The following is a 16,472-nucleotide window of genomic DNA, read 5'->3' on the forward strand; positions in this document are numbered from 1 at the left end:
AAGATTCTATTTAAAGCTATATGCCATTACTACACACCCCCCCTTCTTAAACAAAAGAAAATAATAAAAAAAACAAAATACAAATATTTGTAAACAAGCTTAACATTCTCAAAAACAAATAAAATCCTCAAATCCTTTAGGCACAACAATTTCCCTTCCGTGTCTGGTATGTTTTTCAGATACACAGTTTTTATCTACAATGACATTCTCCTGTGGGTTAGAACCAACTACAAATGGCTGGTCAGACAACTCACGACGTGGCGAGTCATGCATGCTAAGAGTGTCAGGAGTGCAAACCAAATCACTGTGTGAATGTGGACTTTCAGCAATCAAACCACTGTGTGAATCCGCAGGAATAAGAGTTTCTGATCCATCCAGAGTTTGTGTCTGAACAGGATCTTCTAACACCAAACCTGACACCTCACCATCCTCCTTTTCAAACTGAGATACAACATCTAACTACCAATAATCTCTTTTTAAACTACCACTGTTTAATCCTTCCATACAGATGTTCCCTGCCAAAGCAATTCGACTCATATGGTGGATCGTACCATCATCCAATTCAACAGTATTTCTCATAACTTTAGTGATTGTTCTGGGTTCAGAAAACTTAGAGTGCAATTTCCCTGTTTTCCTGGCTGACTTAACACGTACCAACTGACCAACTTTGATATTCACTTCTCTAGTACAATGCTTTTCATCATAGTACTTTTTATTCTTACCCTGTGATTTCAAAATAGATTGTCTGATTTTATCAGAGTCCCAATCCACCTTCCTACTCCTACCAATCCACCCCGGATTGATTTTGCAATGAGGAAATCTCCCCCGCATCAAACAAAAAGGGCTTTCACCAACAGTGTCATGTTCTGTAATTCTGTAAGACAACACTAATTTATATAATTCATCATCCCAGTTCTTGTTACTTCTTTTTGCTAGTTGTAATACACCTTTGAGCATTCTATTCACTCTCTCCACCACAGAATTGCCTCTGGGATGATACAGAGCAGTAAATCTTTGCTCAATGCCTGTACTGGTGACTAAGCTTTTAATCAAATCTGATCTGAACTGGACACCATTATCCGTCAGAATCGATGCCGGAAAACCCTCTCTCAAAAAACACATTTCTAAGAATTTAATTACACTCTGTGTATCCACTTTGGTTACAACCTCCACCACAAGAACCAAAATGTACTTAACCACATCGTCTTGCCAAGTTATAGGTCCCATGATATCCAACGCAACACTTTGCCACGGCAAACTAGGACACTCCAAAGACGATAAGGTGGATTAAGAGTTTTCTGTGTTTTATCTGAAGTTTCACACTGAATACAATTGCGAACATGTCTTTCAATGCTTAAATCAACTCCAGGCCACCAATACAACGCTTTAATACTCTTCTTGGTCCTATAGATTCCTGGATGACCTTCATGGCCCAAATCAAGTATCTTCTCTCTCATGCCTAAAGGAGGTATGATTCTTCCAGATCTGCACAAAAAATCTCCATCCAAAGCCAATTCATCTCGGACCTCCCAAAATGGTCTAAACTTGGGATCAAGTTTGTCATTTTTACACCATCCCTGAATGACTCTGTTAGAAACATCACGCAACACCTAGTCTTTTTGTATTCCTGCTCCCACATAGTCTTCGAAAGACTAGGAGCGGCTTCAAATACAGCAGCAACACACCAATCACTCCAGGGATCAGATGCAACTTCTTTGAGAGGCAAGGAACGCCTACTGAGAAAATCAGCAATGACATTCTTTGCTCCCGGCACATACTGAACATTGTAAACAAAATCTTGGATTCTCATTGACATCCTGACTATTCTAGCTGATGCTCTGGAAAGACCTTCTGTAGTCAGTAATTTGGTTAAAGGTTTATGGTCTGACCTTAAGAGAAATTTCTTCCCCGAAATAAATTTTCTAAAATACTCCATTGCCCACACACACACGCTAGTGTTTCCCTTTCTATGACAGAGTATTTTTCTTCTGTCGGGGACAATGAACGAGACGCAAAAGCAACCACTACTTCCTTGCCTTCCTTATTTATCTGTGATAATACCCCTCCCAAGCCTGTACCACTTGCATCTGTAGTGACAATGGAATCAGCTGCAGGATCAAAACCCTGTAATGCAGGAGCTTGTGCAATGGACTCCTTAATGGTCTCAAAGGACTTTTGACAATTATCACTCCAACAAAAAGGAACTTTGTTTTTCATTAAGATGCGCATGTCATATGTCTTGCTTGAGAAGTTATTCACGAATTTTGCATAAAATTCTGCCAAGCCCAGAAAGGACCTTAACTCATCCTTCGACTTGGGAGAAGGAGCTTTCAAAATTGCTTCCACTAAAGAGCTTTTAGGTTTTAGCTTTTAGCTTTTAGGTTTTATTCCTGACCCATCAATTTCATGGCCTAGGTAAGTAACATGTTTTTCTGAGAATTTACATTTGCTGCCTTCAGCAAATAAACCATTATTTCTGAGGATGGACAAAACTTCCCTCAGTAAAGTATCATGATGAATTTTGTCTTTGCCCATAATCAGAATGTTGTCTTGAAAGACAACTACCTCAGGAATGTGGTTGAATAGGTTCGACATCAGCCTCTGAAAAACTGCAGCGGCCGATGCTAACCCAAATGGCATACGAATAAATCTAAAACATCCGACTGGAGTACAGAATGAAGTTAATTGTCTGCTCTGCTTATCCAGAACCAACTGGTGATAAGCAGACAAGAGATCCAAAGGGGAAAACCACTTGGCATTCCGTGTAAGAGAAAGCATTTCATCGATTCTAGGGAGAGAGAATTGGTCAACAACAATGTTATCGTTAAGATATCTGAGGTCCACACACAAACGGGCTCGACCATTGGATTTTTGGGCTATGACCAATGGTGATACCCATTCGGCAGCCTCAATAGGCTCTATAACTTTGTTTGCCAACATTTTATCCAACTCTTGTTTGACTTCCTCCCTGATGATAAATGGAATATTTCTAGCTTTGTGAATCTTGGGAATAGCACCCTCCTTCAAACGTATTTTATGAGTGAAACCTTTCAATTTCCCCATGCGATTCTCAAACACCTCAGGAAACTCTTGTATTACCCACTTCTTGGTATCCACGCTTTCACATGAAACTAACACCTGTTCCTTACTATTTGGATTGAGGATAATGTCCAGTAACTTTTGGTCTTTCCACCCTAAAACCGGTGGGCCAACCCTTGCCACATACAATTTCCCAGTAGCTTGTCTTTCTTTAAACTTAAAAATGAGAGTTCTAAACCCTAACATTTCAATTTACCCGCCTGTATAACCCTCTGCAGCAACATCATTGGGTTCCAACCATTCTCCTATCTTGGCCACAAATTGGCTCTCCCACATTTTTTAGGTATTATAGTGAAAGGTGAACCCGAATCTGCAGCTAATTGAACAATGATACCACCTAATGAAATGTGGCACAAAGGTTTTGATGATATGTCACAAGTGATATTTAAGACTACCTTCTTCTTTTGAATCAAGTTCACCTGAACATCATCATCATCTGACTCTGACACAGAGGTATCATCTTCGTGTTGAACATATGTGACTTTTTTCTGTGGTATTTTCTTGTTTTTCCTGTTACACACTCTGGAAAAGTGACCTACCAAACCACATTCCAAACACTTGGCAGATCTAGCAGGGCATTTTACAAAAGTAGCTGCATGTGAATAGCTGCCACATCTATAACAAATTATGTTACTAAATTTCTTTTGCTCATTACCCTCCAATTTTCTTCTATCACGAAAATCATTTTTTCCTTTCTCATACTTGTTAGTCTTATAACTATTATATGTTGTTTTCTTTTCAACAACTTTCCCAACTACTTGTTCTGGAATTTTGTTATCATGCGATAACGTAGCTTTCGCGCAACGATCAGACAATTCTGCTTTTTTAACTAGGACAATTATATCCTTAAGACATTTATCTCCCTCAACCCATAACTTATCTTGCAATGTTTTGTTTTTTGTATACATAACTACTTGATCACGGATTAGATCATTGTGTAGCTGAGAAAATTCACATTTCCTTGCTAACTTTTTTAAAGCTGAGACAATTTCCTGTGGAAAAAAGCATGTCTAGTTACAGCAATACATACTGAGGGAGAAAAATGGTAATTCAAATCTAATAAAGCACTTTTAAAAACATCTAAGTCTCCTTCAGCTCTGTCATGAGTATTCGTTTCTTCAAAAATGCGCAAACCTTCCGGACCAAGTGAATATAACAACATCCTCTTCTTCCTTTCAGGAGAAAATGTACGTTAACATCCTCTAAGTTCGCGATGTAATTTAAAAAATAAGCTTTCCAATCCAAACCAAGCACCAAAGGGACTGCTAAAAATTCCTTCGGTGAATTGATTTGTAAATTTGAAGAGCTTTTGTCCCCTGTTGGATTTGCTTGTGAAGCGCTACTATCCCAAGGCATGATTGAAAGCTTTGAGGAAGATAATTAGCTGAAATAAAGTTGTTAGTTGTCTGAAATAACCACTTCGTGAATAATGATTACGTGAAAAAAGTCATTTAACACCAGCCTTGTTGGATGTTTGAAACAACAACTTCATCAACAGTGCCTTCAAGAAACAACAGTTGCATGTATACTTCAGGAAAAAATGAAAATTGTAAATACCGCTAGATCATTGAGAGTTTCGATGCTGAAAATAACGTGGAGAAAACGCTTTTAATTCCTCGGTGTAGTTGCCATGGAAACTGGAGTTTAGTGTACAAAGATGGCCGCCGGCTACGCAAAGACGTAATGAGACTGCCCTTCACGTGGAGCCGTCACTTGAACGTCGATGCGTCACCTGAATACTCCATGGAGTGCTGAGGATTGAGACATCATGGTGCTTCGCGCACCACACAAAGGACATTCTAAAACCAAAAACGCTGCTAGAAAAACATTAAGGAGCAAAGTTTTAAAGGTAAACAACTTATAGAAAACGTACCTTTGACAAAAAAAATTCTCAATTTTGTTTCTCTTGGCAAAAACAAATCCAGTGCACGAAGTTCACGGAAGAACTCACACAAATCCAAGTAGAATTCCTTGAAAGACACATTCAATTAGCGTTAAGTTCACGAATTCTCCAACACAAATGCAAACGCATTCCGTTTTTTTTACTTACGAACAGAGTCTCTCAATTTCTGAAAAGAATTAACGAAGAAAGTTGCATGAATAGTGTCCAAAAGACGATCGGTTTACATCGAACTCTTGCGGTTTCTTTACAAACGCGGTTGAAATTTCTTCAAAAAATCACCATCCATGTCGCCAGAAATTGTAGTAACAATTCTAGATGAATGTGAAAGAAGAGTCTTCGAGCAGTTAGGTATTTGAAGTATTTAATTACGAGCGAATATAAATACATGCAGCTGGGGCTCGGGTCAGAATAAGAATGACCATTATACTCAATAACTGATGAAAGGTCTACAAGCTACGTTCATAAGAAAACATTCCACGTATTATGTACAAGATTCTATTTAAAGCTATATGCCATTACTACACCGGCTTGCGGCTTCAGCTCTCTGCTGCCGTGGGTTCTTGTTGGGTCGCCCAAGCTGCCATTTTGCTTCCCCTCGGCTGCCGGAGTCTTTGGTGCACCAGACGTTTAATGGGCTGAGATCCCTAGTCTCCCTCAGTAATGCCGTCCTGGGTCCTCGTCGGTGGCGTCCTCCTCCGCTAATGGTCCTTGCTAATCCCCACGGGTCAAACCTCCTCCACAGCTAGCAGGATCGCAAAGTCCGCACACTGCAATCTTGGGTCTGCGAGTCGGCTCCACTTCCAGTCGGCAGTTCCCCTGACCACGTTGCTCCAGGACTCGCCATCTTGACAGCTAGTGCCTCTAGGCTCACGCCGCCTTCGCCCCAGGGGTTCGAGGTCTCCTTGAAGTGTCCCTATACAGGATAAAAGGCTGGGTCGGTGCGGAGCTCTGTGCTCACGTGTCCGCTCTCATCCGCCTCGTGGCCACGCCCCCAAAGCAATGCTTCTCATTACGAAGTGCATCTGCCCCACTTCCCTCATTTAGGAGGGCAGGTTGACCTTTTTGAACTTTTGGCCAAAAACAAACCAGGCGAGTATAAGCATATATGAATACCTGCCCCAATTTCCCACAAACCGGTTCTGCATGCCCAAGCTTACCTGAGATGCCAAAATCTCATGCAGTTTTCCTTTGCTGTGCAAAACTCTGGAAAAGAATCAAAAGAGAGCCAGTCCGCGCCTTCGTACCCCATCCACCATTGCACCCTTTTGGTATTCCATTGATGCTGCAGTGCAATGACGCCACAAAACCACAAATCCAATGCTAAGCAACGGGAGAATGCATCCCTAGGTCAGTTTTCTGAATCTCCCCAAGATTTCTTCAGCAAACCAGACAGCTGTGCTCTCTGGTAGACTTCAACCTAAAAGGAAGCCTAAATAAGTAGATTATAATTAGAAAAAATCGAAAGGAAGACTATGAAACATGTGAGGAATAACAAAATTGTGATGAAAAGATGGTGAAAAAAGAAATTGAGAGGGAAGGGTGACAAAAAGGATAAGATGAAAAGAGAGAATAAAGGTACGAGAGGTCAAAAGGTGAAAAAATTAATTTCAAGCATCATATCTTATAACGGTTATCTAGTCCAGGTGTTTTTATATCTTGTGATTTATTTTAAATAATATACGTAATAGATTTATATTTCAAGGACATTCAGCCATGCCTCTTATCTACTGGCCTGTTATGAAATATACATTTGTGTACCACCCACTGCAACATACACTTGAAAGAGTGGGCAAGCCACGCAAGAGTTGCTTGAGGGCCAATAAGATACCCCCACGCAGGATACAGAATGGTCCTTGTGCCAGGGAAGGGCCATGGAAAGTACAGACCAGTTGGAAAAGCACTCTTTAAGTGGTTACTTTTGCTATATATGCTCTATTTCTCAAAACTTTGCGTGATGAGGACTCCTTTTTCTTTTTTTTAAATACAGTGACCAAAGGGTCAGCGCACTTCAGCCAACGACTAACTTCACTTTAATGTCATTCTCCCCTTTCATAAGGAACACACTGTGAGACAATGTAGTTCATTTCACTGTCAGCAGCTGCTATAGCAAGTGTGCTATCTGAGAAAAAAATCTTCTCTTTTAGCTTTATTTAGACTGACGAGATTCGTGCAACTTCTGTTAACAACAAAGTTTTGCAAAAGGCATGAAGATACAAAACTACCACTGACAGCCACCTTCAGACCTATTTGCTTTACCAGGTTCGTTTTCCCACTGTATTCTGTCCCTATAGTCCCAGTTTTATAATCTGACAAACAGAACTACAAAGCAGAGAATGCAAAAGATAACTTGTCTGCGCTACTCATACATACATGGATGTGAGAAACTCTGAGTTTTGGTTCAGCAACAGTCATGTAGGAGGTCAAAATATTCTAACACTGCTTTTAACCACTTCAACATCTACATATATGTTTTACTGAACATGTGGTGGCACACTTTGGAATTTTAAATACATGATAGCAGAGTTGGGGAGATCCAAACAGCTGTGTTGTTAACTTTACAAAAAGGGGAGCAGGGGCTGCAGGAGCAGCTGTGACGTTATGGGCAAGACTGAAAATCAGCATCTCCAAGGCAAAAAGCACAACTATAGTCGCCACGTGTGACTCAAAAAAGCATTAACCCAATAAAAGTGCCATTCAAAACTTCCCAAGAATTAAGGTTTCAGTGGTAGATGGGATGAATGCAAAGACAGACACTATTATTGTGACAACGTTTGTATCACTGGTGGTTCCGTAATGATGGAAATGTCTCACCCCAACAGTGACTGAAGAATAGCTTAGAAAACTGCATAGCCTATGTGAGGTGAATAACAGGCACTCCTGGAAGACAGCCAAAAATTGTGTAAGAGAGATGTGCCCTAGGAAAAGTCACTGGACTGAATCTATTGTTAAAACCATATGGACAGGGAAAAAGGCAGGTGTGGTATGGTCGATAAATGTAAATGTAAATGTACAGGAATTTATATAGCGCAAATCACCAAGCGGTTTCTAAGCGCTTGCTTAGGGAACCCGTCCTGGTATTCCCCTGTGAGATAACCCCGGCAGGGTATCCGCAAGGTGAAAGCCAGGCATCCCGCCGCGAGGGGCCGTTGTGGAGATTAAGCAAGCTATTGCCCAGAGTCGCAGAGTGTGAACCCGTGAATCGAGTAGGCACCGGAGCGAGAATTGTCGAGTCCATGGACATTTTAGGACTCAAGACCCCGCCGAGCCGGGAATTGAACTCTGGTCCCGGGCTGACCTCTGCTTCCAGGTCTGCCTCCTCTAACCAGTGAGCCACACTTCTCCAGAAGCAGACCAGGACAACAGATGCGTTTTCACTTGTGCACCTTTAATCAAATTATACAAACAGGGGATTCTGGGAAAGGTAGTCCTAAGTTTCTGTCTTTCTTCTTTTCCACGCAGGCGGTATGGTGGGCTTCTTGATTTTTCTCTCCTGCGACGCCAGGTGGAGCCAGGAAAAAGAGGGAAAAGAAAATAAAGGGCTATACTAGGAAGGTATTAACCTTTCAGTATGGCGCGGGAAGCAGGGGAAGGGCAGGGAGTATTCACCCAAAAACCGTCACCAGTGTTTGAGCGCAAAGCTGGATAACACGTTTGTCGGGCTCGATCTCGCTACTCCGGGGCACCCCCTTCCTTAGGACCATTTGAAAAGCGACTCCAGACCTGACCAAACCGGCCCCGTACCTTGTATAGCCACGACCCTTCCTCAGGGCCGTGGCGGGCTTCCACGTGTTGCTAGTTAGGGTCTGGCTGCCCGTCTGTTGCACCAGCGCTCTTTGGTTCCGGGAATGCCTCTCCTGCCGTGGCCGGTTCTTCCCCTGGGCTCATCGGTTCTTCTCCGTGCGCTCCGGACTCCTGGTTCCTCTGTAGTAAAACCGCAAACATCTGCACACGCTGACTGGTCTCCAGCACCTCCGAGGGACTCCACGAGAACGCCGCGTCCTCAGCGTTGTCCGATTTAAACCTCCATCCGTCTGCTGATCCTCCCACGTGACCCGGAAGAGCGAGGGGCGTAAAGGTACAGTGATCCTCTGTCTGCAAATAGAGAAGGGGAGATGGAGAGAGGTAAGCGTGAAAGTGTTCCGTTGTCGGGGCGTTCACGCACAGTCCACCATGCTCACGCTTCAACTGAAGATCCTGTGATTCTCGGCTAATCATATAAGCTTCCTGTGACTAAAGGAAAAACAAATGTGACCAAGTGTAATATAATGGATGCCCTTGTAAAAGCGCTTCAATCCCTTCGGGTCAAGTTCTGATCCATAAAACTGAAAAAAACGAACCCTCGTCCTATTAGAGACTGAAAAACATACCCTCCTGCAATCAGAGACTAGAAGTCTTTGATACGACGAAGGTATGTTTTTTTCAGTTTTATGGAGCAGAATGTCACCCGAAGGGATTGGAGCCCAAACGTAAAAGATTCAATAGGCAAAATCAACCATCAGGAAAAAAAATAAACTACAAGTCAGATGTTCTTTATGAGCATTAGAAGCACGGACATAGAATTCACACATTTTAAATGCCCAAATAGGCAACTGACTAGTTTTAGGTAAAATAAAAACAAATTGTGCTCATTTCCAAAAGCATGCTCAAAGGCAGGCCAGGATTAAAGGAGGAATAAAACTGTTTCAGAATGTAATAATATTTTAAAAGCAATGCAATGCCAAAATGAAAAATAACCAATACCCCCTCAATTGTTACAGGACGCCCACCATTTCTGAGTACAATCCGATCTCACTATTTCGCTGACCACGATTTTACCTTTAAGCAATTCGAAAACAGGGGCTGGATGCACATCTTGAAGTTGTTAGATGTTGAATAATGCATCTCAGGAAGGTCAAAAAGAGCAATTATTCTCCCTTTTCGTGTACCCCTTCGATCCTCCGTGTTCCTAAAAATGTTGGCACAGGAAAGGGAGGTGACGTTACTTCCTGGGTGAAGTCCCTTCTGGCGCCACCGGATGTCTGCCCCGAAGTGCTTTAGAAACGGGTTTTAAAACGTAGGAGTCATTGAGGTCTCTTGTACATTAGTTCAGCTGTTGCAGGTGGGAATGAAAGTGTGTGGACACAATGCAGATGCATAACATTTAGAGTTTCAGAAAACTGTTCATTCATTATTAACTTTATTCGGTTATTGCTTGGATAAACAACCATAAAAGTACATTTTAAAAATTACAGCATAAAAACAGAACAAAAAAAATGAAAACAGGTATATATAAACAATCATCATTACACATTAAAAGAAAATAACTGATTATGGTGAAGCATGAATTGATTTTCGTACTCTAAAAACATTTTTTTTAAACGCAGAGACAGAAGCAATAGTTAAAATGTTACCTAGTTTCTGGATGGCCAAAAAAGCAGGGCGACACTGATTAACATCCATGATCTTCAATATGGGCACAATCCATCTTTTCCTCTGTACAATATAAAACTTACAAAATAGCAATATATGCATATCCGATTGATTGGACAATTCGTCACATGGGCATTTGCTCGGTTACTTTGTCCAGTCATTCATTTTGAGGAAACTAAAAAATCTAAATAAAATATTTAATCTAAAGCGGGTCGATAAAAACCTTTCAAAATCTTTCATGTATAATTTAACATATGGTTGGGTATCGCTAGTGATCATTGTTAATTGATGAGCAACCACAGTCCTTTTCCTCATTTCAATGCTCGTTCTTTGATCCCCCAAGTGCGTCATGCATAGTTTTTTTAATTCTCTCCTGGACACATGAGTCAGCAATAACGGATCATTATAGTAATCTCGGTGGCCTATTTGTACTGCTGTTTGTATGAGAAACATCTTTATATATGATAACCATCTTATTTTACTGGCGTTATCCAGATTCATCGCATCTCTCAGTATCGATCGGTTAAAGACACACTCCTCTGTAGTCCAAACCCTATGCCACAATAGTACCGGTTGGACTTTGATAACATACTCTATATATGGTTGGCCCAGTTCAGCGTGACAAATATACATAGACACACTGTCTGGGACTGTTAGGAGGTATCTCATAAAACAATTTTCTGCCACCTGTAAAGATGTCACGTTTGCGTACCCCCATATTCCTGCGCCATATGTAACGATTGAAACACAAGTTGCTCTATATACAGTTAAAATTTCCCCAATCGTTTTTTTGCCCAGTTTTCTGCTAAAATTTGTAAGGGCCATTATGGATTTACAGAACAACAACCTCAGTGTCTTAACTGTTGTATTCCATAGGCCTGTTTGATCAAATAATATACCCAAGTACAGGAAAGTTGGAGTAAATTCCAATGGTTTAGAATTAATATTACTTTCTTCTCATTTTGTGCCCCAGAACCACAATTCATATAAAACGTTTTCGTGCAATTAATTCTTAAATCCAAGTTGGTCATAAAATGGAAAAAAGATGTAATCATCCTTTGCATGGCTAAGGGTGTCCGGGCCATCAAAACCTCGTCATCCACGTATAGCAGTGCAGGGACCGATCTTTTAGCTATAATAGTCATGTCCCTGCACTCCTGGAGCAATATATTTTCCAGGTTGTTAATGAGATTGTAAATAGGAAGGGAGCGAGCACGCACCCTTGCCATACTCCTCTTGCGATATTAATAGGCTTAGTACATTCTCCATTCCTACCAAATCTAACTATGGCCTGTGCTCCCATGTAAAGTTCCCTAAGGAAGGAGACTATATTTTCGTCCACACCTAATTTTTCTAAAATCAACCAAAGCTTACTGTGGGTGACGCAGTCAAACGCCGACGTTAGGTCGACAAAAGTTAAAAATATGTGACTTCCCCTAACTTTGGTATATTTTTCTAAAAGAATGTGCAGATTAAGGCCCTGGTCAATAGTGCCAAGGCCTTTCCTAAAACCATATTGAAGATCACTGATTATTGAATGTTCTTCAGCCCATGTTTGCAGTCTATTTAAAATTCTTAATGGTTGAGTCTAACAGTGACATTGGGCGATTGCAGGTACAACTTGTCCTATCTCCCTTTTTAAATATAGGTACAATGATAGACTAAAACCAAGAGGGTAGCAATCCGTTCGAGAAAGATGCATTAAAAAGTTTCGTAAGGATTGGACCTCATAAGGCCATGTTGTTTTTATACAGATCAACTGGCACCCCGTCAGGGCCTGGGGTCTTGCCTCCCAGGCTACCTTTTATACCCGTGATGACTTCATTCAGAGTAATACACAGGTCCATTTTTCTATTACTATTTAAAATCTCCTCGTCCACCACATTTACTGGTGGAGTCTGATCCAAAGGGACCGCCACACTATATAAATCTGTGTAATGCTCTAGCCATTCACTATCGGAAATAGCTATCTCTATTCTAGCCTTAACTTTCTCACAAAGGAAGGGTGCGTTGACAGGTTTCCAAAAAGCAGCAGTGTCTCTACTCAAGGAAGCCTCAGACAAGGATTCCCATGCCTCCTTTTTCAGGGTATCCTTTCTCTGCTTCAACGTATTTTTGTAAGCCTTTCGCAATTCCCCGATTAAATTCTGGTCTCTTACAGTATCGCTTAGGTTTTAAGGCTTTAAGGTTAGAATAAGCCTTAGTGCAAGCTGTATCAAACCAGCTAGCACATTATCTTTAGGTTTTTTCTTTCCAACCCACAGGCTTGTTTTAATGTGTGAGGCTATAATAAAAAAAAGTTTAATAATTGCTGAGTCAGAAGCATTTCCATCCAGACAAGCGTCAAAACTGGGTTCACATTTCCTAATTAGATTCTGAAGGAAATCCTCAGGGACCACTTTGGTCCATTTCAAGTAATACCCGTTTTGTCGGTTCAGAGCAATATCATCTGCAACCTGTCTTGTTAAGCTGTCTTTGTCAAATACATAATCGGAGTATAAAATTTCCATGCTTAATGGGAAGTGATCACTTAATGCGGTGTCTAAAGTGTTCAAATTTATGACCTGCTCACTATATCTGGCCGAGGTCAATATAAAATCAATTGTTGAGATGCACCTCTGCCATTAAATGTGGGGCAAAAAGGGACCTCGGGTTGACAAGCTTTATTTGCAAAGCCAATATCACACGAGAACATGATCTCATTCAAAAGATCCCCACATACAGAATGTTCAAAATTAGATAAACTATTCTCTTTGTTCAACAATGTACCGCATACTCCTTGTTCTCCTCTTTTACATAATGAGGAGTTAAAGTCCCCTCCCCAGACAGCAAACACTTCCTTAGTTTTCCATCTTAACATATATTTAAGATCTGTACTCAGTCCCTTTAACATATCATCCAATACCTCCACCGGAGCATTGTTATAAAAATGTACAATGAGCAGGCACTGCACTTTATTAATATATATCTTAACCATATGATAATGATGATTATAAATGGGAAACTCTATTTTCACACATTTAAAAAGATTTGATACATAAGTGCATATCCCCCCTTTGGCTCTACCATAAACTGAGCCTATTGCTGGTGAAAAAAAAGTTTTAAAACCACACAAATGGTGCGCCTCCTTAGCCCAGGTTTCTTGCAGGCTTGCTATATCAAATTCATTGACAAGGTTCAACCAGATTTGATTAAACATCTTAGTTTTTATGCCAGCGATATTCCAGAACATTATTGACCATGTGCCCTTCTTTGGAATGGCATCAGCCTGTGTAATACTACCCAAATTACAGTTAACATTAATAAGCTCCTCACTCAAAATATTCTTTTTGGTGCCACTATCCTCCGGTGCAACCAGCTCTGCAAAGTCAGTGACTCCTACTCTTACCCTAACGGCTACTTGCGAGCAATTCTTTCTTCTAGGGGTAGTTTCAGTCAGGTATGTCACTCTCAATGCATTAGGCACTGAATTAACGGCGCTAGAATACCCCATACACAGTCAATCCACTCCCTCAAGTCCATAGAGTGTGTCAAAACTATTAAAAGTGGGGATATTAAATTGATTATTATATGCAGCCGTGGTACCTCCTCCCTGCGGCCCCAGGCAATACAAGTTTAATGGAGCAAACAAAAAAGAAGGATAAAACTGTCTTAGATCTAGAGTTTGAATCCCACCTGCTCCTCTTCGTTGGATCCATCCACAAATATGACTAACCACTAGTCTGTCCCTGAAATTTACAATAACACAATCGCTCAATAGATCCTTCGGTCTGTGGCCCACCCAACTTATTCTTCGAACATGCAGGATTTTGCCATGCATGTACGTCGGTATAGGTCTATTTTTGTTCAGCCAAAAGGTTACTTTATTTTTCAGTTCGGGATAGGTTTCTATTTTACCCTCATCCAACTCAGGGAGCCCCGTCAACACGACGGTATATGGAAAAGACTCTGGTGGTAAATCAATACGTGGGAGTGTATTCTTTTGTTTTACAGTACCTTGTGTTCCCTTAACCACACATCCATCTTTTTTTACCAACCCATTGTCACTGGATACCTTTACCAACCCACCTACCCCCTTCCCTTGTCTTCCCCCTCCTCGGGTGCTCGGTGCCCTATTTTCTAAAACTATGGCTGGTTCCATTCATCAGCTGCGTGGGTATATTAGTCAAAGTTGGGGTAAACAATGGGGCTTTTGTGCTTACCAAATCCTCAATTGAATTCACCACACTTTGTCTAGGAAAACTCTCAGCATATTTCCTCACGATCTCGTTATTAACTAGTGTTGCTTGTTCGAGTTTTCCTAGCCTGTCACCTATCATTTTTATCCTCACTAGCAGGGGTAACATTAATGATTTAAACAAGTGCTCCATTTTCCCCATCAAATCCTCTGCAAATTGTAGGGGGGACACACAGGAGTCAGCTAAATCCACAGACACTGTCTTTGACAAGGGATTAAGAATCATTGGAGGTATCGTTTCTAGTGAAATTGAAGTCTGTGTTACAGCGTTTTTATTTATTCTATACTCATTATTCGGCTTCACACTCTTTGCCTTCTGAGACTTCCCTCCCTGTTTCCTCTTTACATTTGATCCCACAACTAATGGGTGTTTTGCAGTTTGGGGATTAGATTTATTTTTAGACTTGGATTTTGTAGAAGAATGTGGTGCAGTTTCAATAGATATACTAACTGAGTTTAACTCAGTTGAATCATTCATTTCAGCAATGGGACCACAATCATTTGTCACAGGTAAAATATTAGTTTCAAATGACTGATGACCATCGCTGTCTCTAACGCTATTATCATTGTTTTTTTGTTTGTTTGTTCTGGTGTAACTGTTAGCGTACTTCCCCCCCAATGATGATCGTTTAGAATAAAATGGTTCTAGAGAGAGACGGAGTTCTGTTAACGCTATTTCATGCTCTAATACATTAGTGGCCCTATGTGAGACGACGTCCCGGCGACCCCAACATGAACACCGCCCTCCCCCGAACATACCTCCTTCGTTACCACCAGGACTGCATCCCCGGTGCCAAAACGCCATAGCAAGGACAAAAAACTCGAAGCACCAGCCATAACCCAGGGAACCCCGCCCTTCTTTCTCCCACAGGGACCAACCAGAGCACCGAGTCTAACGGAATCAAATCTCGCGGACCCCGGAAGCTCCGCCCCTGTGGCAGCGGCAGAACAGGATAAAACCGAGAACCCGGAACAGAACGCGGTCGGAGATTCGTGGCAGGACCCTCGGACTGGAGGTGGTGAAGGAGAAGGAGCTGGAGACGGAGAGCAGACGTGCGACGCAGACGTGTGGACTGAAGAGTGGTGGAGTCCACAGGAGGTGGCTGAAGAGCGGCCGTAACTCACTGGAGAGTTAATGCGGACCGCGTGAGTGCCTTAAACCTTCCTATTTCCTGCTCGCTAGGAGCCCCTGTAAAGTCCCTGTACATTCTCCCCTATCTCTTTAGTGTCACGTCCCCTGCACTGTAGTATAGTTGTATAGCACCCCACTGCATGCCCCAACCATTCCCTTCACGTCCCGCCTAAGCACCCTTTCTTTCAACCGACCTGTGTTCCTACCTCCCGATACCTCCCTTCCCTCACTGTCTCTTTCCGTCCCTTTCAATACACGTCCCGGGCGACGGTGAGCGGTACATAGTGTCCTGAGACTAGGATAGGACTAACGGTCCCTTGTTTTCTCTTTCTCTTACTGCCCTCCGTGGATCCTCCGCGTCACCGGAGCCGTCGTTGGAGTACCCGAAGACCGGGAGCTGTACCCAAGACCCAGAGCGGATCCCGTACCCTGGAGCCTTCTCTGTTTTCCCCTGTGACATTCCTCTTTGACTCTCTACAATAAACAACCAGTATAGCACACTATATACGGCCTCCTCGCCTGCATTTCCGGCCCGCTGCACACCCACCCTCACATCTGGTGTCAGAAGTGGGATCCGCTGGAAGCATGGAGGCCGTTGTTAGAAAGATGGCGGAATCCGAGGAACAGTTTGGTAAACTGATGGAGCAGTTCCTACAGACCGCCGAAGACGACAGGGGACAGCTACACGACGT

The sequence above is a fragment of the Lissotriton vulgaris genome, chromosome 1_2 (assembly GCF_964263255.1).
Source record: "Lissotriton vulgaris chromosome 1_2, aLisVul1.2, whole genome shotgun sequence".
NCBI lineage: Eukaryota > Metazoa > Chordata > Amphibia > Caudata > Salamandridae > Lissotriton > Lissotriton vulgaris.